We start from the raw sequence: 25,457 nt of genomic DNA on the forward strand, positions 1-25,457 counted from the left end.
AGTTTGAAGAACAATTGAAGTGCATACTTATTCAACAGATTTTTTTTTTTTAAGCTTTCAGAAATGACAAACATTAGAGTTGACTGAAAGGAGAAACTACAGAATTGAAATTTGTGGTGTGTATATGTATATATATTTGCAATTATTACTTAATAAGATGCATTCAGAAGTAGTAAAGATGTAATATGCACTGAAAATAGTAGACATGGTAGAAAATTGCATCAAGAAAATGAATTAAATTGGATTTCAAGCCATCCATTACACAGTGGAAATGAACTTAGAAGAGGAAGATACGGCTTGACATGCAAAATAATTATTTTAAATGCGTATATGCATTAAAAGGTTGTGTCAACGTGCAGGCACAGCTCCAGTGACCTTGCCTGGTAGGGCATGGGGAATTTCGCCATCCGACTGCTGCAGGCTAATTAGCACTGCTCTCGTTTTCCAAAAATAGAATAGTAAACTTTACTCTTGATTTGCAGAACCCTTTTTCTCTTGGACTATTGCAAAGCTTTTTAATAAGAAACCTTAAAGTGCATTTGTGAAATGAGTCAGATATTTTAACTGGGTGTGTCAAAGCAAATAAAAAGGGACTTATCATAGTGATGTGTGAGTGGCAGAGAGAGCTGGCTGAAGAGTTCCAAACAAAACATACTCAAGTTTGGTTAAGGCCTTGGAGGGAATATCCCATTTACTTGAAACTTGAAAAGCATAACAGTAATTATCTAAAGAAACTCGTACCTTCCATTCTATTCTCATATTTCAACACAGTCAATAATTTGGTTTAGGTTTTACAAACTACATAAACTCTGTTAAAGTTAAGAAGTAATTGACTGAGGGGAAAAGAGTTGGTTGCTTATCCCTAAGTGTGTCTCTCATCTGGGCAGTATGCATACAGTCAATTCCATGAGTGGAGGGTGAGCCATGTAGGGATTTCAACTCCTGTTACAGCAGCAGAGCTTTACTTTTCCATTTCCCCCTTCCTCTCCAAGAACAACTAGAAGAACTCAGTCTGTGCCATGCCAGCACATTCAATAGAAACCTTTGCCTTCTGAGAGAAGAGAAAGAACAGACCCATTTGTTTCTGGTCTAGGAATGGTCTCTCTTCTACTCACCTCAGGCAAATTCATCTCTAAATTAATTCCATCAATCTCCATTTCTAAATCCTTCTATGCCAATTACCCTTAGAAAACTCTTCCCCAAATCCAACCTAATTGCACTGAAGGTGGGATATGTCCTTCTAACTTCATGTTGTGTTTGCTTTCTTGAAAACATTACCCTTCAGCTAAAATATAATTTTCCATTTTCTGGTTTTTACTTCAACTGTGTGTTTGTTGACAGAATGCTTATCTGCCAAAGCTGTTACTTTGGCAAACTCAGCAACCTCTTTGCAGTTGTATGGTCACTTAAGAATGGATTGACACAGCAGAATAATTGAAAATATTTGCTCTACCTGCTATTTTGCATCCTGTTCTTTCAGAATTCTGCTGTGATGATTATTTGGTCTCAAAAGACCAAATAAGCTCCTTAGCAATTTTTCCTAACCTGATTCCCCTTAGCTATTCTGCCTCTTGTTCCATGTTCAGCATCCTTTCCTCTGATTGAAATGAGGCACAGAGTATTTACTCATTTTTTTGGGCTGTACCTAGATTATCTTTAATCTCTGTCCTTCCTGCACAGTAACTCCATTCCCCTCAGTTTACTTTAGTAACCTTTGCAAAGTCTAATTTTTGCTGTAAATCTGCATTTGTTAATTTCTAACACACAGCTTAATTTGATGCTCAGTACTTTCTTGCTGGCTCTTCATACCCAACATCTGTTTTTTGTTGCCACTGCTCATCCTACTGGGCAAGTCTATTTACACATTTAAAAGAGCAATCAAAGACTCAAACGATGGAAAAACACATTTCCTAAATGTGGTACTGCACTGTGCTTCACAGCTTCCAGGTCAGGTTATTCTAGCAGCTTGTTTTTGTTGTCCTAAAGGAAACTCTCATTAGACAGATGCAACATTCTCTTTGCTTACTTAGCATTGCTTAGCATGTACCATTTTCTGTTTATATGTGGCTTTCAAGCTATATTCTGGGTGAAACACTCATCTGTGTTCTCTAAAGATTTATGTGGCTTTATGTAGCTTCTATATTCACTCCTAAATGGTGACAAAATGAAACTTTTCTATTTACTCCATGGATGACATTTATGGACTGAGCAAAAATGAATGTGAAGTATTCTGGTTATTCAGAAGAAAAACACGACAGTAGTATTGGTTTCCTCAAGGAAGACATATTTTTTGATCCGGTGGTGTAAAATGAACACTAACCAGAATTTCAGCAATAAATCAACTTTTATAACAAGGACAGTGCATTAAGCTTAGATATATTTATGCTAACGGAGAAGTTTTCAACTCTGTTTTGTACGGGTGTTTAGCTAATTTCATTCCTCATATTCTCCACCTGCTCCCACACATCTAATAACTCCTTATTAAGGTTGCCTTTTGTTGTCTCCCATCATGTTTCTCTTGAATTTCCTTGAATTGCCTCTTTTTTTCTACTGCAGTTTGTTTTCAGCTCCTACTTTCAGAGTAATTTCTTGCTTCAACTGACCGCCTTCATAAACCTAAGCAGCTTTTGCCTTGAGTATTTTGTGATAGGCAACTTGGAGCACTGTAAGGTCTCTTGCCACCTCGGTGTGAGGGGAGGGGAAGCTGTCCTTTGCAGCATCTGTTGCCTAGCAATGTTTCTCAGGTGCCTTTAGCTGTGCTGCATTGTGATCAAAGCTGGAAAGGCTGAGCTTAAGGGAAAGCAAAAATGGGCTTGAAAAACACCGCAATCAAAGCACAGCTCGGTGCAACATTCATGATTTTTACATGGCAGTGGAGAGACCCCAGCAACACGTGCCATTGTGTGCAAAAGGCTTAGCTCTGCTTCCCAAGTGCACAGCACTCCTTGGAGGAGAGAGAGCAGCATCACCATCCAGCAGCTCTCTGCTGGACCCTGTGGCACAGCTCTGCCCATTCAGGAGTCAAACTGATAGAGCTCAGCCTGGATTTCTGTTCTGAAATCAGCTGAGACATTTTCAGTCACCATCAGGTGGCATTAGAACCAGAGCCCAGGGTGGCAGTGTGTTTGCTGTGGGATGCCTTGGTACAGGTGGGATGGAGCACCCTGAGAAGCTCGACTGCTTTCACCCAGGCATTGTTCTGTGGGATTCTCGTTCTCTGAACCTGAGAGAAGCAGAGAAAAGAATGATCAAAACAATTCTTATCTCACTGGCTGCTCCTGTGTTGTGCCAAAGTAGAATGCAATATGGAGATTGTTTACCCAAAGTGATGGTGTTTGGTTTCCTTGGCCTATCAGGGCCAAGTGTGTGTGCAGGCTGTCGGTCAGCAGACAGCCACAAGATTCTGGGCAGTTGAGTGCTTGAGCAGATTCAGTTTAGATGTAGTGTAATATAGTATAGAATAATATAATATGATAAAGTAATTAATTAGCCTTCTGATATCATGGAGTCCTCCTCATCATTCTTCCCAGATGTCAGGCAAAAATATCACTGATATTGTTCAAAGATAAAGGCTTGGCTTTTGCATGTACCACACCATCACTGTGACCCATCTGAGCTATTTCATGACATTGCAACTCATCCAGTCCAGCCCCTCACTGAAGGTGGGAAAGTTCCCTGTACCTTAACACTGACCCTCTTGTTTTAAGGCTCAAAAGATAGAAATTGCAGAATAAATCTCATGTAAGAAGGATTTGTTAATAAGGATCATGCCCAAGTCACTGACATGTCAGGCTAAGTTCTACTTGTGAGATGATACTAATAACAACACTGCACAAACTTAGATAAACTAGTTAGTAGCATTCATGATGTCATAGGGAAAACAAGATTAATCATCCTTGCAAAACCAATCCTCTCTCAGTGACATCATCAGGATGGGAATATCTAGATTAAGACAGAATGGCCCCAGCCTAAGATAGCATTTTCCAAAACCGTGTTTATAGTTGGGGTGTTTGGGTTATTTCAGTGTGACTAATAATTAATTTAGGCATTCATACAAGTATTTTATCTATGGAGTGACCCCTAATAGAAACATGAGCATGTATTCTGTTGTTAAAAAATTGAATTCTGTGTGTGGTACATAAAATTCCAGGGACAAAGATAAGTAAATCATCCTAAAGGCAAAACTTAGAAAACCAGAAAGATTAGGGTACAGTAACTAAAAAAATCTCATGGTAATCTCTTGTCTTTCTTTAAAGTTCACAAAAGAGAGGATTTCATCACCCTGTCTTGCAAAAGTGTGAGAGGGAAACATGGTAGAAAGATGATTTTGAATTGCACTTCAAACTTTCAGCACTGCTAGAGAGTTAAGCCGATAAATATCTCCCCCAACTAACCAGCTGCCAAGCAAGACTCTTCACAATGACATTTCATATACCATGCTTTTGGCATGTGAACAAAATCCATACCCTGCTGCTTCTCCCTCTCCTGAAACTTCCTCAATTAGAAAGATCTTAGTTATTTGTCACAGTTTTATGTATTATATTCACAAAAAGAAAATGAAATTACTTTCAGGGAAAGGGGTAATTAGTAGCATACTCACCCAACTCCATGATTCCTCCAGTATTTTCACACTTCAGCCATTCTATACTGCATGTGAGTTTCAAGTTTAAACTGATCATTTGTTATATAAGATAATCTTTCAAGAAGAAGATAGTCTGATATTTTGTTGACTGGAAAAACTTTAATTGAAAGTCTTGATTTGCAACAGTTTTTTCTTAAACTTTTTGAGCTTGAAAGAGTGTTTTTTTGTCTCTGTTTGGTGTCTGGTTTGAAGTTTTCTCAGAAAGGCATTTCTACAGTTCTTCACAGGAAAGCAAGGGAACGAGCCTTCAGAAGTAACAGATATAGGACTTTTAGTCTGAAACTATTTTCCTTTGCAAGGCTGGAGGAGGGAAAGGAGATAGAAATGAGATGGTAACAGTAGAATTATAGCTGGACTGAGAGTCTCACTGGATCCCTATTCTGGTTTTGGACTCGCTCAAGCTTTCACAAAATATACCTTATAAATCAATAAATTAGTAAAGGCTTTTCGTCCTCTTTAAACTCTGGGAGGGAAAACATTCATCTCCCTGCTTTTGAAGGCTTGCCTACAATGCAAGTTACAAGAAATTATGATTTTAATTGAAAATTTTTGCACAGCAACTAATGGCCAAGATTCCTCACTACCCTTTTAAATCTGTGCTGCAGTGCATCTTTGAAACCACAACACCCCAAAAACAGTTAGTCCCATGACTGGTTAGTCTCTCTCATATTGAAGGGTTGGGAAAATTTATTGTGGGTGTTTTTTCCTCCTCAAAAGGTGGTGAGAAATCACACAAGAAGATCTGGGAATGCTGGGACTGGAGACCAGCATAAACTCAAAAATCTTCTGTATCATTCACCTGTCTTTTGCAAGCCATGTCCATTTTCCATTTGTTGTGTGGCAGCAGGGAAGGAAGGTTGTGCAGTGAGATCCCTGTGGGGATGCTGCTGTCTCTGAGTGTGCCATGGCACAGATGGGAGGCCACAACAGTCAGTGGCTTTGTCAGTCTGGACAAAGGGGGATAAAGTCTAAGGGGTAGCTTTTGTGAGCTCTGCCTGCACCAAATGGACCAAGTCCAGCTCGGTTTCTGGGATTAGGGAATCAGTATTCATTTTTAGGAATGGATGTGATGTGGGACGAGGGTATGTAACAATTGCATGAGTGTGAATATCTGCCAGCCACTTTTTGCAACCCCCTTTCCCTGTGACTGCAGCCCTGCTCCCTGGCATAGGGTGGCTGGGCAGGGCCAGGCATGCTGCTCTTCTCCTGGGAGACACATTCTATCCCCTGCTCATCCACTGGTTTGTATTGTCTCTTGCTGGTTGCGTAAAATACAATTCCAGCTGTACCCTCAGTGGCTGCAAAGGAATGAGATTTTGGAAAGGTGGAAGGACAAAAGCAGTGCTTGCTGCAGAGCCAGAGGTAACAGAGCAAGGTTTGTTCACTGGGTTTTGCACAAGGGCTGTGACAGCAAGAAAACAACATTTTCCATGGGTGAAAGGTGTGTTCAGAGACACTTTACATGGCTGGTGATGCTGCCTCTGGTGCCCTCGTGGGTAGTTGTGAAGCCTAGTTGATCATAAGTGCCTCATCTTCCTAATTTCCATCTACAAGCTCCACTGAATCTTTATTACCCTGCCCAAATGCTTTTCCGGTGTTTTTGAACAAGGGCAGGGCATTACTTTTACAGCCCAAGTGATTTTATGGAAAGGATTGAACTCGGGTCAACAACAACTCATCCATAAGAAGTGCAAGCTTTAGGGAACTGAAACATAAACCCTATCAGAAATGGCTCAACCACCTCATTCAGTGCAGCCATGTGGATGTGGAAAACTTTCAAATTATCAAATTAATTCTAGCTTTTGCTCTTCCTCTGAGAAGAAAGCATGATGTTATATTTCTTTCCTAGAAGCTTTGCTTTTCCTCTCAGTGCTGAAGAAAACTGAGAGGCTGCTGCATCCTGGAAGGAAGAGATCTAAGTATTCATTGCTGAGTGTGTACAGGCTGTGCATTGCTCTCTGTGAGGGGCAGGGCTTCATTATGGAATGGTAGAGGGTGACCATATGGTACCAAAGTGTTTTCCAGTTCTGTTTCTGCACTATCTTCAAAAGCAATTCCTCTTTTCTCTGATTTTATTCTCTCTCCTTTTACAAGGCCTCACCTCACTTTTTTCTCCTTCTTTTCTGGTCCCTGCCCAGACTTCAGGTTCTTATGTGTTCTGCCATTCCTTTTCCAGTTCCTGGCCCAGAAATCTGTCAGGTGTGTTGGAATGTTGCTGGGACAGAACTGAAACAGTGGTAGAGTAGGGGAAGGAGTTAAAACTGAAGACTGGGAAGCTTTGAAACAGAACACAATAGTTATTGTGCTAATTTTCATCTCCATAGCAACACTAATGCAATGTTTTTCCCTCACTCCTGGAATTCCCTTCCAATGTCTCCTCCTGGGCTCAGCCTGGAGACCAGCACTGGCACAGGGACTGGGAGGGTGCCTGTATGGCTTGGAATTGTTGGAAAATGGATGGGATTTGAAGAAATCAGTAGTAACCTCGTAGTGCAACTCCACGGGCTGCCCCTGAGGTGTGGCACAGATCTAACCAGGAGGTTTGTCACCAAGGAACAGAAAGGGTCTTGTTGAGATGGCGATGGCAGCTGGTGCAGTAGACAGTGATAATTCTGTGTGGAGCTTCTCACTGAGGCTCTGTGAGGATGAGAGGTCAATGTCACTATTATAGGTGACCCTCAGAGAGGCACTCTTGCATTTCAATGTATTATCCTTGAAATTTGGGTTTAGGTCATCTGAAAGTCTGAGCAAATTGCATAGTAAAAAATTAGACATTTTGCACTATTTTTTTCTGAATTCGAATCATTAATAGTGTGAGACTGTGATTAATGCAAACTGAGTATCTTAAAATCTGTAGGCATCTTTGCATATCTTAGTTTGGGTAATGTATCTTGCAGAAGTTAAAGGTAGCTGAAGGCTCAGAGCATCATTCAAACTGTAAAGCAAATTACAATCTCAATTGCATTTTCTCCTATTCCTGATATCTTGGTAACCATGCTTGCATTGTTATAAGCTTTGGGGTTTTTTTTAACCCTCGTGGTACTATCACAGTGAGCAAGAAAAATCTGGGAGGGAGGAGCGTTTTTGATACTCCATAAATGCAAGTGTCCCAACACTGCTGAACACTGCTGTGCCATTTGGAGAATGCCAGAGGGCAAACTTTGTAGAGGCATAAGAAGCACCAAGAGGGAGAAGAAAATATTAGAAAGTGCTGTTGTGACAGATGGTGGGATGGTAGGCTGTTCTCAGATGGAAACGTGTTGAAGAGTTTTGCCTCTCCAGTCTGGACAGCTTCTTGAGAACAGGCTGGGGGCAAAAACATCCAGAAAGCCTCAGAACAGCTTTAATGTGTGAGCTGTAAGTGCTGGTGGAGAAGAGTCAGTGAGCAGCTCTCTCAGTAGCTGTAGTGGCTGAACGTGTTCTGGTAGCAGTGCTGGATGTCCATGAAATCCATCAGGAGTCCTGGCTGGAATTCCTTGTGCCTTGGCTGAGGAACATTTATGCTGTCCACAAAACATGGGAATGCAGTGGTGATCTTCCTAATAATCCCTCAGTGCCATTTGGAGCCAAACCAGCACCTTCTGGGAGCCTTTTTGTCAAGGGACCCTGACTTCTCTTGCAGTGGGGGAGTATCCAAGTGTTCCCTCCTTGGCTCCTGGCACTGCTGGTTGTTACCATCAGCTCTGGCACTGCTCTGGCAGGTAGGACTGAGCACAGAGCTGTTCCTTTGAGAAGTTTTTCACCAGGATTCCTCAGGTTTGGACTAAGAGGCGATCTCTAGGAAGGTGTGTAGTTCTACAGCTAGAACGTTGCAGTGTTTAAAGTGGGAATGTCACAGGGGCATCCCATGGAAAGAGGGATGCTAAACTGAGGGCTCAGTGAAGGAAAGCCGCAGGAAAGTTAACTCAAAACACAGAACTGCTTTCCCTGTCAGCTGACTCTGAAGTTAAAGTGATGTCATTTTCAAGCAAGTGTTCCATTTCACCAAAAGTTTATACTTACTACTCTTATATACCCTTCTTAGCCTGCAGACATGAGGCATTTCTATTTAAAAAAAAAAAAATTAAAAGAGGAATAAACCTGGGCATCTTTTACTTCCTCCACTACCTTCTGTCCATCCCTTCTCCCATCTTGAAAGCCTTAACACCCAAATTAGAGACCTTCCTCTCCCCACATATTCAGAGCCTAGAGCGTACATGTAGTTTGCAGAGCACTGAGTGGGCTTAATGTACCATCAGGCTGGAACGTGTTAGGAGCTAATTCTGGGATGAATGAGCACAGGAATTGTCATGGGAACACAGCCTATAATCAAGAAGGATAAAAATTCCAGTAGGAAACCAGGCTATGGGAGACTTCCATCATGTTGCTCAAAACAACCCTAAAGAGAGAATTATTTCAAAGGAGACACCATGCCGTGGAAACCCCTGATACAGCAAATTGCCTGTAATTAATAAAAGAGGGAACTTTAAAAGAATAATTTTTTCTAGTTATATCCAAAGACATAAACCTGCCCTTCTTCTAGACCCACTAATGAGAAAAAAATCCAAACATTTGGGGAGTCAGTTTCCCTCTGACTGAAATTCAGCTAGTAAACATTGTGTAAAAATATGTTTCCTCACTTTTTTTTTTAACTGACAGAAAGGAAGGTTTCACTTAGCCTACCACATAGTCAGATGCTTCCTTTTAATCCAGTTTCCTTGGGAAATAACAGTTACAAGATTGTGCCATTGTCAGTCCCCATGAGCTCTTTTTGAACTCATTGCCCAGTTTCAACTAAACTTGCAGAGAGATCAAGAGTCCCTTTGCCTTTGATGAAAACAAGCAGATACAAGGCAAGCCCCTGTTAATGGAAAGGCCACAGCATGTGTTCAACATATTATTAGACATTAGAGAGTCTGTGTGAGGGGAACAGAAGGACTGAAAACTTTTGTGAGAACAAAAACTACAGCAAGCAAGCTTTAAAAGTGTCACTGCTCAGATAACTTCTTGGGAGTTGCTGTACTAAGCTCCATGATATAAGGACTTGTAATTGTTTTCTAATTCCAACCTGTGCAGGGCCTCCTGATAATTAAAGTGTCAGCATTTCAGTGATGAAAAGCCCCATTGAAAATCAATGTTCAGTTGCCATTGCTGCTTGCAGGGAAGACAGAAAGGTCTTGTGAAGGTCTGCAGAACCAGCTGTGAAAGCCTTCTGTCAGCTTGGTGGGAGGGGAGAGCTGTAAGACCAAACCACCATTTGCAAATTCTCATCCTTTAAACTTAGGGCTGGCTATAGAGAAAATCAGAAGCATATCTTTCATGTGGAGGCCTCCAGAACTGCATGTCCTGCTTAAAACTTATTTGCAGGTATTGTGCCTGTTCCCATACCAAGAAAACAGACTGAGTAACCCTGACTGGAAGCTGCAGGGAAGCTCCTCACAGGAAGATCTGTCAGTGTTAGCAATGGCACATCCTCAGAGAGCTCAAATGCCTTTTACTGCTCAATGTAGACTTTATTCCCAGTTCTTTGTTATTCAGGGGAATGCTCCTCACCTTGCTTTATGAGTCAGGACAGTGAGATGCAGGGAGACTAAATGGTGACACCAAGGTCACACATTTTGGCAGAGGATGAAGTTAAACCCAAACCCTCTGAGCTGTGGGCTGCAGTGACTCTGGGAGCTGAGGAAGGGGCAGCCTTGAGATCTCTGCGGGGTGGAAAGCTCTTCCATGTGCTCTCTGCCCTTCTTCCCTTCTCAAATGAGCTCTCTGATTCCTGCTTGCACTTTTCTGACTGTGCTTTGGCCTATCAGGCTTCCCAGAACTGACAATTATGCCATCACTTTTGAAATGACTTTTGAGTATAACCCATTGCAAACTTGGTATTACAAACGTGGTATTACAAAAATGGCTTGCTGCCTTCCCTTAGAGCATTCATAAACTATGTCCAAAAATACTCCAAAGTAGGTGCTAATAGCCTAGATTGATTCTGACTGCATAAAAGACAAGTAATTTCAAATTATGAAAATTAACTACTTACATAATTTGATTTATTCAGTTACAGTCTCTGTGAGGATTTAATGATGGTGCCTTATTCCCAGCTCTGCTGCTGCTGAACTGACAATATATCACAAGTGTGATTCAGAAAGGTCTAGCAAGAATGCTGGGGTGGTATGAGGGAAAAACAGGTAGATGATATAGCAGAACTTAAATTTCAGTCTCTGGCTTATAATTATTCCATCTTTTTCTCATCATCTGTGTTTATCCTACTGCATTTTGATTTAGGAGCTTCTTTAGGATCATATTTATTATGTATATTTATATCTGTGTTTGCAATCTGATTACATCTTGTACTGGAATTCCTGGCTCAGATTTGCTGGACTTTTGCAATCCATGAATGATTCCTCTGCCTCAGAAAAGACTTTCCTGTATCCCTAATCCACACAAGCAGGCACAGCCCCCAAGTCCAGCCTAGCTCCTGCCTCTTGCTCAGGAAGATGAGCCCTGCAGCCACTTGCAGATGCTGGCATGGAACACATTCCTAAGTCCCTTTATGGCAAGGAGCATAAAGGGATGGTGGTGGTGTACCTGTGTCTGAGAGGCAGCAAGCTGACAGCAGGAAAACCTGCTTAAATAAGGATTTACTTCCGTAATCAGACAGAGTCCCATGGCACAGTCTGTGACACAGCCTCCTCCCTGACACAGAGAATCTAATTCTGAAAAGGAGAGACTGCACTGGGAATATTTCTATCTTCACAGTTTATTTGTGAAGTTGTTACCTTTGCTCTGATAGGGACCCTTCTGCTTGCCACTGGCCTCTGCAATCACTCAGCTAAAAAGGGGTAAAAAAAGAGACAAGCACTTGCACACAAAAAACATTGTGACTTGAGCAAGGGGCACTTAGAATTAACTTGGAACCTAAATTTGCAAACAAACCTAAGGGATAAGAGTAGCTAGCTGGATAAACTTCCAGAAGGCAGAAACATCTTTCCAATCTCCTCTTTAGCTCCTTGAAGGCATTATCATCACTTTGATCTAAATTGAATTGACTCCAAGCCAGTTTATTGCAATGTATGAGCTGCTCCCCTGTAGATGCTGGAGATGAGGCCCTTGCCTGAGAGCTCAGAGTGACACAGTTCCTCCTCAAAGGCACCAAATGAGAGGTGAGAACTGATTCCTGTGGTTCCCTCCACCACAGAGACAGAAGAAAAAGTGATTCTCACTTTCAGGATAGGTTTTAGAGGTAGATGAGGATGCAAAGAAAGAAAGAAAGGTATTTCTTAGCCTTTTTTTCCCCCTCCCTACCCTCAACCAAAACCACCTTCTCTTCCCTGGCTGGGAGGTGGCTGTGTCTGAGAAGGAGAACAGTTCTGCCCACAAGGCCCTCTCTATCCCTCCTGGATATCTCCTTGTTCCAACTCAGCTCTTTCTGAGCTGGCAGCAATTGCAGGCAGGAAGAGTCTGAGAAAGGAGTGACAAAGTCTTCTTTACTGAAAGCAAGAGCAATACTTCTTGATCCTTGATCATTGATTACAGCTCTTTAAAGGGCAGAACATCCAGCAATTGCATTTGACAGGTGTTGGGCCAGAAGATTTGTAACAGAAAACATGAGGGGTATGATTTGTTCTCATTATCACAAAAAGAAGATTTTTGTTCCAGTTGGAACAAACAAGTCTTTTATTTCCTGTCTTCTTTTATTACTTCAACAACTTATTAAATTCTTTATTTTTATTTTCTTAATATCTCTGCAATGCCTTAGCTTTTTAGGTCAGTGACTCATATCTACAGCTGCATAAGAGCAAACCTCTTCATATAAATGGCTTAATTTTCAGGCTGACCATGTAGTTTTATCATTCTTCAAATGATCTATGCTTCTCTAGATTAAATGGATGAGTTTCCAGAAAGTAAATGTGTTTGGGCTGCACAGACAGAGCTTTATGTCAGGTTCCTGCCAAAGAAGTCTGCACAATATTGTCTCAATAAAAAATGAGAAAGTAAAAATCATTTAGTCACAGGTGTACTACACATTAAGATGCAGAAAAGGCATCACTAAATTATGTCATTGCATAAGTAGTTCCCTCAGTAACAGTTAAGGGAAGAAACTAGTTGGTCACAACTAAAGAAAGTGCAGCTTTTATGAAAAGAACTGGCAATAAAAAAGTCAGAATTACACTTCTATGTGAAGTAAGTTCTGATGAATTCAAGCAGCTCCAGCAGTTTCCAGTGCTCTTTCCTGTGTAAATGGTGCTTCATCCCATATGTATTTTCAGCACATCTCTCTGTCTGAGACTTTAACTTAGATTCTCTACTGTTGCATTGAATTTCAATCCAGATTTCTGTGCCATTTCCACCAAGGTACCTCCCAGATTTATGAGAGAAGTGAAGATATATGTACTGTTCCCTTCTTTCTTGGTTACATACCTCTTGGATACATGGAAGTCAGATTTCAGCAGACTGATGCCTTCAGGTCAGAAAAATGGTAGCTTTTTCGTCTTTCTGCATTTAAGTCCATTTTAATTCTATATCTTCCCAGATAAATTCAGGCCAAACCTGTCTTTCCAGTATTTCATAATGAGGTTTGTCATGTAACTTTTCTGATGGAGCAGAGATGAGCAATTTCTAAATATGGTTTTGAGGTTATGAGCTGATGGGGTGTGTTTCAAAGGCCCTGGTAACTGCAGAGGGTCACCAGTTTATCCTCACCACACATCCCAGAAGTCAGTCAGCATCACTGCTGTGTTATCTGGGGAGATGAGAGGCAAACTCCCTGAGCCCCTATATCATCCTTGGGCAGGGGTCTGGCTCTGCCTCTGAATCAGTAAAATGGAAGGAACTGTCACATTTCCACCCTCCCACACTGCAGTGGGATGGACATTCAGTAAAACCCAGATGATACTGCAGTAGTGCAGACCACACGAGGCTTTAAAGGGAGAGAAGCATCCCTGAGGTCTGCAGTGGAAAGCATTTTCCAAAGAGAATCAGGACCCAGCCTCCTCTTTCTCTGTCTTTCCCTCAGGATGGGTCCAAATCAAGCAGACCCACTCCCATTTTTGCAGGTGGATGCAACACAGCCCCCGTGCTTCTGGGGTGTTGTTTTCCCATTTATCATGAGCTGCACCCACCACCCTTTGCAAACAGCCCTTGACAAAGAAGAATTTAATGGGATTTTCTGCAAAAGTGCATTGAAAAGGAATGAAGAGTTTGCCAAAAAATGTGTTCCTCTCTTCATGTGGATGTAAATCAAATCCCTGGGTTTACTTTCTATACTCTTGGATTCCAGCAGAGGTCAGCTCTGCCTGTGCTGGGGATGGACAAAGCAGTTCAAAGTGTGGGTGCCTGCACACCTTGCAACACAAAGCTCTGCTTGCTTCCCACTGCCCCTCACAGCACGAACTTCAGCCCATTTCAGGCCCTCCTCTTAAATGGAGATAAAAGGGCTTTGAACCAGAGCATCTCTGTCTCCAGGACTGCCATAAAAGCTGGTCAGAGAGCTCTTCTTGCTGCTGCTCTGTGGCTCCAAGCCTGCTTGAGAACAGCCTGTAATGAGCACAAGGAGAGGGGACTGTGACAGTGGTCCTTGGTGAGGTTAAAAGTGTTGCAAGACGAAAAACCCCCAAAGAGCAGGAAGTTATGTCTGGACTGTGCTTTTCAATTACTGACCTATACAGAAACAGAAATACTGCCATCCTGTTGCAACTATCTTCCTTTGCTGCTGTATCAGGATTGTTAAAAAAAACCCTACAACTGTGCTCAAAAATGTTTGGTTAAAGTTTGTTCTGGCAAAAAAAAAAATTGAGTGTATCTACAAAAAAATTTACTTCTTTAAATGGCATTATCTTGGTGGATATATGGTCCACTAAAATTCTTATTTCCTCTACCAGTTACAGTGGTTCTTTAGCTCTTCAGAACACAAGACAGGAATATTTTGAAGCTGAAGGCAGATTGTGTTGACAAAAACTCTCTAGTTTAACCATAAAAATCTGCAAATGTCCAAGACATGTTTTTATTCTCTCTTCTTTTTTAAATTATTGCTACATTGAGATTTTTTGTTAATTGTCATTAGTGATTGACACACTTTGCAGACTTTTGAAGTTAGAAATTAATGACTGCTTTTCTGAAATTAGATGTCATGCTTTTGACAGAAATCTTTCATGTAACCAGTGATGTGTGCCATTGAGACAGCAGCTGCTTCTGAAGGATAGCATCTAAAAAACCCCAAAGAATCTCACTGTAAATCTAATGCCTGGTTTTCCTAAATAATACTTTTCACACTTTTCTGGTCTTTTTTGAATTTAGCTTCTTAATACTAAAAACCAGATGAAGTTTCAGTTCATCTAAGCACCTCTTTTCTTTGTTCTCTTTGGGAGATTTGGTAGATTGAAATGACAAAATGTGGTTTGCTTATTTCTTATAGCTGTATATAACAAGAAATGAGTGCCATTAGTCTAACAAACTACCAGAGGAGCCAATAAATAATTTCAGCACAAGATCAAGGATAGAACTAATGAGCAGCAGACTTGACTTGTTAGCTGAGAATTGAAAGAAGAAACCTAAGCCCACTAGAAAGAGGTGATTAAGGTGCACCTTCATAGTGAACTTACACTCTGTGCACAGTTGTGCTGCCCAGCTCCAGCCCTTAGGAGTGTCAGATGAATGTCAGGCAAAGCAAGAAAAGCCATTTTTCATTTTAGTGCTTGTTCCTCCTGATGGCATTATCTGTTATAGGTCAAGCAGCTACAGCTGACAGCTTCATAGGTCATCTTAAAAACAAGATATACACTCAGAGCTGTTGCTGCTGATTAAAGATCACATATCTGAGTGCAGATGACACTCCTGGCTTTTGGGTGACTACAGGGGATTTGGAATTCCAGTGGGAACAGCACATTGTGTCCCAATACCTTGTACACACACAGCCCAGGCTGTTGTTCACGAGGGACTGTGTAACTGCCTCACCAAAGAGCAAATTGTGTTCTGGAAAAGTGACAGCATTTGTAAGGCTCCTATTCTTTGTTGTTACAAGGGGATCTGGATGGTCCAACACTTAGAGGGGCTGGCTGCCACTACAGACAGTCACAAGCAGGCTTCTCACTTAATGCCCTCTTTACCTGTCTGTCTTTGGCAGCTGCATCCAGGTATTTTGTAGGTCAGATTTGTCTTTACAGAGAGTTCAAAGCACCACTGACTTTTGTACCAAAAACTAATGGATGCATCCTGGGCTCCTCATCTTGCTGTTTCACTTTGTCATCTCTCCAGTGGTAACTACCTAGCTCTGGGCTGAGGAGAGTCTGATCTGCTTTTCCCAGGGAGAATTCTTAGGGTGTCTCTAGGCCACTGACAAAATCTGAAATGCAAACAAAAACCCTAATCCTGAATCACAAATCTCTGAAACAAACAGAAGAAGATGTCTCTCTTGCTGAGAGTTGCCTGCTCCCTGGCTGAAGTGGGGCTGGTGCCCACAGTATTCCTGTTAACTCCATCCAGAGCAGTGTGAGCAAACAGCTGTGCCCACACTCTGTGGCCTGTAACACAGGGCCATGTGGCTGAAAGACATCATCACTGTTTTTCAGAGATTTTATGGTTCAAAAAACCTAAACTGACAGGAGGGCTCAATCAGTGGATTGGTAGTTTGATAGCCTAATATCAAAAGGAGAATAAATTGCACACCTTTGGACATGGCACGAAGGTTTGTGAGCCCTTGAGAGTAGAACTGCTGGAAATGTGCTGGAAAACACTGTGCAGCACAGAAAAATCCCAATCTGGATGTGGTCCTGGCTATTGTGCTTATTTGGAATGGTCTCCTCAACAAATCACCTCTAAATCCACATCTGGCTTTTGTCTTGAAAGGAACTGATTGGTTTTCTGCATAACAGGGTCCAAAGAAACTCAAACTGATACTTTGAGGATCAGGAGATGGGGACTTACCAGCAAATCAGAGAAGTGACAGTGTAGACACAGATCCTTATTATTAATAGTGAATTGTTGTTTATTCTAGATGTAAACATCCTAAAATATTAATTAAAAAAAAAAACCCAAAACCCCGTAATCACACAAGGCTTTGGTCTAGATGAAAAGAGACACATTTTTCCTTTTACAAAACAGCAGGGGCCCTTTTTGCCACTGGCAACTGTCAGTCTTCAGGTAATTTCATAATGAGACCTGCAGTACAGTCTTTGAGAAGAGTAAGACTAGAATGGAAGAAAAAAATTAAAAGCCTTCAGTAAAAGGCAGAGTGAAAAGGAGCTTGATTTATGACCCTAATGTAAAAATTCTTTGTGTGGAAGAGATGGTAATGATGCCATTATGTTGGGCAAGCCCAATACAGAAGATTGTTTATGTAGATACAAGTGTTAGGACAGAATGGAAGTCATTTCCCTAGGAAAGAAATCAACAGCCTTAAATGCATCTTTTACAGAGACCAAAATGCTATTAGACTTCTTAAGTTTGACTTTCCTCTTTTCTTGAGAGGATAATTATATTATTTGCTTGTTTTCTCTGGTACCTTTGAATTTTTTTCTGTGTCACTAAATAATGTCTGTCATTTTTTGCCCCTGGCTGCTCCTGTGGTTCATTCCCTCACTGATCTGGGGTTGTCACTGGCCCCACCATGGGCACCAGGCTCTGCCTGCCTGTGCTTGGCTGTGTCCCCTCTGTGAGGAGTGCCTGTGCCGGGGTCACCTGGGCTCCCAGCCCACGTCCCCCTTGCAGAGCAGCCCTGCTCTCCCTGTTCTCCAAATGCCCAGGCTCAGGATATGGATGGCCATGTAGCAGCTTTCCTAAAAGCAGTCACCAGTGACATCATCGGGACATGAATCAGCTCTGTGATATTGCTGGGGTGTCAGCTCTGCCCAGCCTGTCATTTCCCCTGTTAAATTTGCACTCTTGATTGTTCCTGCCCAAGAGCATCCCTGATACTGGTTCTATTCAGCTGCATTTTTAAGACAGCCTTTAATTCTAACTCAGTTGTTCCATTCATTTGTTCCTCCCCAACCTTTCATCACCTGCACGCTAACCAGCTTCAGAGGTTATTCCCTCAGCTCAACTGTTAATGAATAATTAAACACTAATTTTTATTAAACTATTAATTAACACACTTCAGGGTACCCAGGAGAGTCTCATGAACAATCACAAGTGGTGTAAGGTTTATAACTTGACAATAGTTATTATAATGAGCTATTTTTGATTAAAGCTTTCCAGATAATGGTACATACTCCTAGTATTTTCACCCAACACACACTTACTGCTTTGTGTCTGTGGCACTGTTAAAAGCTTGTGCTGTATTTACCAGGATTTATTAGAACACAAATTAGAGGAAGAGACTCTGATAACTGACTGGGCTGCATCTCTAAGTGATACTGATGAGGTCCAAGTTAGCCTACATCCTTTAGTGGTTGAGTTACCAATAAACTATGGCCTAAAATCTCTCTCAAGGGTGATATTTTGATCACAGACTTCTCTGTTTCTGTTGTCTCTGCTGGTTTCAGAGCACCCCCTCCTCATCAGTGACTCAGTGAGCCACAGTCATTGCAGTGAGGTGACAAACTTGTACTCCGTGGGCTCCACCACTGCCTACTGCAGAGGTTTCTCCAAGCCAGGCTGATCTTTTATAATCTAGCACAAAGCTAAGGATAGAAAAATGAGTATCAATAGCTACTTCACCCCTCCCTCCCTATTAAATTTAGAGGTAATCTTAGGCTTAATACAAATAAACTGGATGGGTTTAATGCTATCAAATCAACAGTGCTAGGTAAAAGAAAAAAAAAGAATGTGTTTCTTTCCTCCTAGAGGAAGGATCACTCTTATATAGTGAAAGATCCAATTACAGCCCAAATTATGGCCATCTAGAGACTAGCTAATGTGGTTATATTGCAAATAAATCATCTGCACTTAAAACTAGAAAATGCTTGTTTTGATGTATTACAGCCACCCTCCAGTAAGTGTCACGCACAGTGGGGTCTGGATTCAGGCAGAAACAACAACCCAAAGGATTACTGCTGCCCACACAGGAAGTTTTCCAGGCAGGGAGTGCAATCAGCAGCACTCCAGCAAGTCAAAACCCAGGAAACTCAACAGTGGAGGATGAGGATAGACGGGCTGCCTGACACCTAATTGCTGTGAGACAGGAAAAACAGCAGGAATAGGACAGAAGATGCAAGGTGATGCTGAAGTCATGTTCTGCTGCTGGCCATAAAGGTGATTCACTGAACAGTGTGTCCCCTGTCAGAGGGAGGGAACAATACGCAGGAACATTTGGCATTCCAGTCCATGAGAAGACCCAAGCCAACTGTCCTGCTCTGCTCATCAGCTGCTGCAGGAACCAACTACAGACAGCTCTAGGAAGAAAGGAAAAGGAATACAACTTGACTAAAATGAACTTTTATTTCCACTGCTGTGAAGAAGGGGAAAGGGGATGCTGACTCTTGTCGTTTTGCCTGTAATTGTTATTGCAGACACGACTGTGTTACAGGTACAGTAATTTAATACTCTCAAACTCTATTTTGAAGGTCAAAGTGTTCTAACATCGTCATATTTTTGACTGTGACTTACAGCAGCAGAGTTTGGAAGTTCTCCTCAAGTCAGGAGAAGCTGCCAAATGAAACCACACTTCAATAGGTACAAAGTACCCTTTGGCAGAATTCCATCAAATTATAATCCCCTCTCATTACTGCATAAATATTTCTGGGTGAGGTAGCCAGTTCCAACCCTTCTCACTCATGTCAAAAATCTACATACTGGATCAGATATTTCTGTGATTCCTAGTTTTCATTTCTGCTTTGCTTTCCTATTTCTCCAGCAGGTCAACATCCCAATGTTGCTTCACATTTCACCACAACTTTTTGTTCATTCACATGGGTTTTGTATTGGCACCATGGAGCTGTTCTGTGTGTTTGTGTACATATGTAAGCACAGACACCTACCTATATTTGCAAGTAGGCAGCTAAATCACCTTGGACCCTCTTTGCATCTCACAGCTCAATAGCAGCATTGTCACTCTGCAGTCCAGTATTCCCTGTGGCAGAGAATGACCTTTTAACAGTTAGGCACTTGGGGCATAACTGCTGTGTTTGTGCATGAGCCAGCTGACTGGCCGATTCTCTTTAGATGTTTTCACCATCAAACCATTCTATTTTCCACAATCAACACAAATTCAGTTCAGTCAAAGCCTGAAAAGGTAACACTGCCATTTAAAATAGTGGAGTAACGGTTTCTTACAAAATACGATGAATTAGGCACAAGATTCTAGGAACAAAAGAGAAAAAAAACTAGGCAGCCATTTTTTCACTTTGATAAGCCTTGTCTTAAATTTGGGGATGCTTGCCACTCAAAATTTTCAAAGCTCATCTTGCATTTTGACAAGAAGAAACAATACTTAGAGTCAACAAGGTTACTTTTCTCATATACTGATAGAGCTTTTCCAATCCTCCCATTTTGCAGAGGAGCCAGTGATGTGGGAGTCCTTAGGTTAGACTTTTTGTAGTGCTGAGCAGCTGATGCTTCATGGCAGAGCAAGGCAGTTTAAAATTAGCCATCCTGCTTTTGATTTTGGGCTTTTGCCCTCTCCCCTGTGGCAAACCTGCAAATGCACACAACAGGGATGTGCACCTGTAGGAGGCAAACCCAGTTTCATAACTCTTCCATTTCCAAGCAAGCTTCCCAAATTACCATGTGACACACTCCTACTGCAGGCAAGGCAAACTCAAAAGTGTTTAGTCGATTCTTAGGATGTCTAGGTCTGCATATTTCACTGTACTCCCATGTGCTTTTCTTCCTCCAGTGCAGAACCAAGCTCCTGAAGAGAATGTGGAGGAAATGACCTCCAATTCCATCCTCTTACTCCAGCATTAATTTATAACATGAATCATCAAGAAAATAACACTTTAACTACAATAGATGTAATATACATTCACAATATTTTCTAAAATGTGCCCTGGTTTTAATTAAAGTGTGAATTGTACAAGCAGAAGGACTTGTTCCTCTGCCAGGAGCAAATCTCCAGCCATGGACATCAAATGTCCATGGAAAAAATATTTTGTTTTTTTTCATGCATTGAAACTTCTCCAACTTTATTACATTTGGAAACAGAATGTAATAGCAGAGGGCAACATTATGTCTGACATATATAATTAGTTTACAAAAAAAAAATACAACCAGGGACACAATTTTGATAGAACCACTTTTTTCACGCAATAGTTGCAGGATAATGGAGCACATTGATCCTTTTTGCTAAATGGTATGACAAAGAAAATGAGCATTTGTATAAAAATGCCATAACAGTTGAAGCTTGAATTAGGGAGTCTGTAACCTTTGCTTGTGCTTATAAATTGCCCTGCAGATGAGAATGTGACATCAAAAAAAAAGAGAAAGGCATTCAAAGCCAAGAGATGAAGAGATGCAACCCATCAAATACTGAAATGCTTTATGCATATGTGTACCCAATGTTAATCACTTCAGATCCTATAGTACAAATTGCCTCCAGCAGTTTCTAAAGTTATATCACAGGTTAAATGGACACCCACAGATAGAGATTAGTCATTTAAAAGACAAAGGTATAAAAACTGATTTCAACTGCTAAAGCTGTCTTAAAGTCAGTTTTTCATGCATTTTGAAGCTGTATCTTTTTTACCCTGTTTCTGGGTGAGGGGTTAATAGCAGGGCCAAACACTGAAACTGGCAGCATATAAAGCTTTTTCCTAGCAAATACCTTAGAGAAAATTGGGGCAAAAAGGTGTTATTCTTTCAGATCAAATAAATTCAGTTGTCTCTTTTAACAGCTGTGCATCAGTACGTCATTAAAAAGATCTGAATTTTAATCACTTATGCTCTCTCAAACACTAGAATAGTAGTATGTCACCCTCAGATGTGGAATTAGTACAAAATGACATGAGAGATGTCCTGTACCCCCAGCTCACTGAGTAATCTCAGTGCTGAGGAGTCAGATTCTGCATGCAGTGGGTGCCTCCTGCCTGACTGAATTCTGTCAGCCTGGATGAAAAAAAAGGCAATTTGGAGCTCTCAGGGAACGAAGGAGGAGGAAGCATACAAAGAAACTTGCTTATTTGCAGGTTTCACTGAGGGCAGTGACAGCTGTAGAGTCCAAAACTTCTGGGAGTAATAATAATAATAATAATAATAATAATAATAATAATAATAATAATAATAATAATATTCAAAACAAAGGCTTGATTAATCTCCTCTTAAAAAAGCAGACTTTTAGCTAAGTCAGAAATCCTGTTTTAGATATTGTATTAACTTTTTGCAATAGCTTGGAGCTGATAACCTTTTTCTCTCCTTTAACATTCCAGGTGCTTCAGTCTCCACAATCAAAAAGAAGAAACTCACAGCTATTTATGAGAGGCTTGGTGGAAATCTCAACTTTGCAGAAATGCCACCAAAGAGAGAAGGTGTGAATGGTAACTGTGAAGAGGCTGAGGTACCAAGAGCAGTTTACTTATAGTACCTTAAAGCAACCTGTACCTTTCCAAGTGTTCAGAAAGTAATAATCCTTGGAGTTACTAATGCTCTGAGCACTGCTGCTGACCAGTCACTTAACCCCTTGAAGTCCTATAGCTGAGAAAAAAATGACTCTTTATTCTATATTCTTGTTTCATGCAACACTGCAAGAAGTGAAGCGTGCAGCATCAGCAGTTTGTATGATCATAAACAAAAATAATTTTTTCAGCCCCTAAGCAAAGTACTTGTCTCTTGGGTCAACAGATCTTAGAATTTAGCAGACCAAATGAACCAGCAAATGCATGTTTTATCCCATTTTAATGCTAACAAGATAAATGATGGATGAACACAAGTTTTTAAAAGATTAATTTAAATACAGATGTAATCACAGCAGGCAGCAGTTCAGAGCAGAAACTGTGCCAAGTCCATGTGAGGTCCTGCCTCTCTTCTTTGACTACTGGGAGTCATTTCCAAGGCAAGGTCCCTAAAATATGTGCCAAATAGCAAATATTTTAAATCCCTCCTTCCTTTTTCCTTTCCCCTGCATTGTTTGTAGTCCTCTGTGGCTCAAAACCTCAACTCTCAAGTCCTGCACTTGGACAGTATCAGGTGTTTGCCTGTGAAGGTGAATATGCTCATGCATGTATGGGTAGGCAGATTAATGTGTGATTGACTTCTCAGAAAGGAAAGAAACAAGATCAATAAAGAGCAACAGATTCTACCCTGAGCTAAGTTTTTCCCAAGTCAGACTTGGAAGTTTAGCCCATATTTTACAGCAAAGTTCAGGTCAGTAATTTTTATCAACTATGCAACTGATGCTCTCATTTTCCCTTGTTTGATGAGAGTAAGACACTCTTTTCTCCATGTATACATTGATATTTTTTTTAAACTAACCTCTCAATTTTAATTTTCCTCAGTTAATATCTGCTGGATTAATAGTCCAAAAAGAAGAACAGTTTATAGTAGCAAGCATAAGCATCTATGGAATTATAATACCTAACAAAGACATTTCATTTCCTAAAGTTGGTTTTCATAATGTGCAGAAAGCCTGGGGTTGCCCAGTCTCATAAAGCATCCAACCAACACAGGGACTGTATAAAATGAATATCCTCTCAAAAAAAAGCCCTCTGGATTATGAAGCTGTACAAATTGTGTGACCTGTACAAATGAGAGCACGCTCCTATCTCTGAAAAGGCAACCAAATAATTAAAGAGCTAAGAAACACTACTTGGTTCAGATGATCTCTTGGCAGAATCCACAAGTTGAAACAGGATGAAAACAGAAGACAGTTCACTTGTTAACATCACAAACTAAAGACATTCAAAGCCTAGTCGGAATCTCAGCCGTGAATGCCAGCATATAAAACCTGTCAGCCTACAGGACTTCATGTGTGTAGCATACACACATCTTTGCTGTGGCAAAAATTAAAGGAAAAGCAAACTCAAGAGGATGCTGCCGCAGGAAATATCATCTATGTTCAGGTTGGTAAAGCAAGTAAACATACTCACAAGGCTAGTATGAGCTAGGAACGTTTTCCTTCTTCAGTCCAACTTTAGGAAAAAGCACAACAGTCCTCCTCTGTTCTGAACCCCAATATTTCAAGTTCTCCGGCAGTACAAGATCAGATAATTAACAAAAACCAAAGAATGACGAAATGAAGCCAGATAAATAACAAATATCTACATACATAAGCACACAGCAAGCAAGATAATGAAAAGTTAGCTAGATTTACCGTTTTAATTATCCAAGTAGGTGGTTTGTTTGGGTTTGGATTTTTTTTTGGGGGGGGTGGGAAACATCGGGCGCTGTTTTCACGAGGATTCCTCCATACGCATCGGGAGCGCGGAGAGCGAAGCCTTTCCCTCCGCAGCCGGCGCTGCCCCCGCCAAAACTGAAACGAGAGAAGGCGGGGAGGGGCGGGGAAGCGGCGGCCGGCGGGGAAAGCTCCGGCGCCGCCCCGAGCGCTCCGTGCCCGGCGCTGCGGCCGCGGCGGCTCCGCGCTGATCGCAATCGCGGGAGCCGCGGGGCCGAGCCCGCGGGATGCCCGGAGGGATGATGCCCGGCGTGATACCCTGTGTGATGTCCGGTGTGATGGCCGGCGGGATGCCCGGCGTGCTCCGCCCGCGGCTCCCGAGATGCGCCCCCCTGCATGCCCGGTGCGATGCTGACCGCGGACCCCGCGCTTGTGCCACCTCCGCGGCTCCAGGGCTGGGGGGGGCCACATGGAGTGGGGGCGCCCTGGTTTATCCTAAATTGGGTGGAAAGGGTGCTGCCTGGAGCAGGGATGAAGGGGAGGTCTGCTTCAAGCAGCCGGCTTGTGTGGGATTTGGGATCTTCGCAAGTGCAGGTTCGTGGGTGAGGCTGTTCATCCGCTCCGGGATGTTACGGCCGGGCTGTGAGGAAGGGGTGCCAGGGTGCGTGTGAAGTGGTGCAGAGGTGGACGAGCGTGTGCTCAGCGCTTCTGCAGAGAAACAGCGCAGCTGTCAGAGCTGTGTGCTTGGCCCAGCAGGACCTGGAGTGGGTGATGGCTTGCCGGGGAGCGCAGACACGCCTGGCAGCCGTGACCTGAGCCCCAGCCCTTCAGCACCACCGGCGCTCGCACACCCACTCGGTGCCTTCTGTCCCCTCTGCTTCCAGAGCTGGGACTGAGACTCAGCTCCTCTCAGTGGCTGTTTCCAGCATCGGGGAGGGCTGAGTGCCGCACACACACAACCTGTTAGCAGGCACTGCTTTGAGCTCCCCTTTGCATGCTGCTCGCAGTTCCCTTCCATGGTGCACATTTTACCCTGGTACCAAGTAATCCAGAGTGCCACTCAGTGCCCTTTCCTTTAGCTCAGGATTTTTATTGTTTGCTTGGACCTCTATTTATATGTTTTTCTTTCTGAAGCAAACCCAAAATGAGTTTCAGTGAAACCAGCCCCTACATCCCATTGCAAATATTTATTCCACAAAAGCTTGAAAGAATTGAAAGTACTAGAAGGTTATATCTAATGTTGTTTATTAAGAAATGCAAAGCCTTTAAAGACAGAAGTTCTAAAAACTACTTGCATCACACAGCTATGTTGTAACTTCTTCAGTCTAATTAAATGCAGTTTCCCCGGGTCATTTGGTGCCTGCCAGGTGCTGAACTTGCTGCTTAGGACCTGTCTTCTGCAGGCTTTTAAAGTTCCAGTTTTGTATGACCTGAACACCTTTTTTCCTTTTGAAGGTTTTGGCACTAGTGGCTACAATCTCCTCTCTCAGCTGCATGCATCACTGGCTACTGTTTGAATTAATGTATTATACCACAAGTGGCCTTAGAAATAGCAGAAATAATAGCAAAACATTCCTGCTCTGTCCATTGGTCCTGACCAGTAAGAGTCAACTGTTTATGATTAATCTCTGCACTATA

General features: G+C 42.0%; 1 protein-coding gene across 3 annotated transcripts in view; it reads right to left on the reverse strand.

Moving 5' to 3' along the window:
• The window catches only part of HTR1F (5-hydroxytryptamine receptor 1F), a 104,521-nt gene extending 79,951 nt beyond the window's left edge, over nucleotides 1-24,570 (reverse strand). The window contains exons 1-2 of one of the 3 annotated variants that reach the window (XM_074532503.1): nucleotides 24,138-24,570; nucleotides 23,799-23,957 (exon numbers count right to left, since the gene is read on the reverse strand). The gene's annotated coding sequence lies outside the window, so the exon portion shown is untranslated. Of the gene's footprint in view, nucleotides 1-19,533; nucleotides 19,626-23,798 lie in introns of all 3 variants that reach the window. The other 2 variants (XM_074532510.1, XM_005491008.4) reach the window with 2 other exon arrangements.
• Nucleotides 24,571-25,457: the final 887 nt, after the last annotated feature.

The sequence above is a fragment of the Zonotrichia albicollis genome, chromosome 2 (assembly GCF_047830755.1).
Source record: "Zonotrichia albicollis isolate bZonAlb1 chromosome 2, bZonAlb1.hap1, whole genome shotgun sequence".
Classification (NCBI taxonomy): Eukaryota; Metazoa; Chordata; class Aves; order Passeriformes; family Passerellidae; genus Zonotrichia; species Zonotrichia albicollis.